The sequence below is a fragment of the Loxodonta africana genome, chromosome 11 (assembly GCF_030014295.1).
Source record: "Loxodonta africana isolate mLoxAfr1 chromosome 11, mLoxAfr1.hap2, whole genome shotgun sequence".
Taxonomy (NCBI): domain Eukaryota; kingdom Metazoa; phylum Chordata; class Mammalia; order Proboscidea; family Elephantidae; genus Loxodonta; species Loxodonta africana.
The window spans coordinates 88,970,074-88,971,217 of NC_087352.1; the positions used below are offsets into that span (position 1 = coordinate 88,970,074).

At 41.9% G+C, this 1,144-nt stretch overlaps 1 pseudogene; it reads right to left on the minus strand.

Annotated features, from left to right (window-relative positions):
- Positions 1–556: 556 nt before the first annotated feature.
- Positions 557–673, minus strand: LOC111749664 (U6 spliceosomal RNA; annotated as a pseudogene).
- Between the last annotated feature and the right edge of the window lie 471 nt (positions 674–1,144).

A 1,144-nucleotide genomic window follows, 5' to 3' on the forward strand; every position in this document is an offset into this window, starting at 1 on the left:
TTTGCTGTGGAGAGATGGCGTGGTGCTTCTGTCTATGGTGCCATGTTGGCCGGAAGTCCTGTTTATTAGATTCTTTAGTGATTAGTGGTAAACTCCGTAAAACATAAGGACCAAGCTGTTTGCCTTTGCACATTTGAAAAAGAAGGAATTTATGGAAGTCACACATCCCTGGAGAGCCAGTCTTGTGAAAGAAAATGTCAGAAGGAAGCAGAGGGTGTGGCAACATTATAATGGAAGGAAAAGAAGACTGTTCTTGGGCCCTGCCAAAGAAAAGGAGAAAATAGGGAGCTGCTTGGGCCTAAGAGCATAAAAGCTCATCTGATTTTTCAACACCTTTAGCTTCTCTTGCCCAGACAATTGCAACAGTCTTTTAACTAGCCTCTTCTTTGCTCCACCATTTCTTCAGCCTAAGTATCTTTAATCTTTTTGAATGCCAGGGCCAAGACTAGGGTGCAAAATGGAATGAGACACTCACTCTCAGGTGACAATTCTGCATTTTCACAACACTGAGAGGGAGGGCCTCCTATATCTTGCACCCTAGGCATCTGTTGAGTACAAAAATGCTATTTACCCTTCAATACTTCACAAATTTGCATGTCCTCCTTGCTTAGTGGCCATGCTAACCTTCTCTGTATCATTTTAATTTTAGTGTATGTGCTGCCAAAGTGAGCACCACTCTTCAGTGTTCATCTAGCCTGTTTTGATAACCCCAGTCAGAAGTAATTGCTTCTCCTATAGGCTTCTGTAACACTTTACTTGTGATTCTATTAACTAAAGCACTCATATCACTCCATGTAAAAATCTACATTCATCCTTGACTCCTCTCATTGTTTCACACCCCACATTCCATCCCTCAAGAAATCTTTCTGACTTTTCCTTAGTAATATGCCCAAGTCTGACAACTTCTCACTTCCTGCCCTGCTACCACCCATTTCTAAGCTACCTGGTCTATTGCAATGGCCTGCCTGTTTCCACATAGTTGTCTCTCTACAGTCTATACTCCAAAAAGCTACCAAGGTAGTCATCTTTTCAAATCTGAGACAGATCACTCCATTGTCAAATCCATCCTGCCTCTCCTCCTCTGCCTCTGTGGCTCTTTGTGTCACTTAAAATAAAAGCCAATTTATTACAAATCAGACTAATG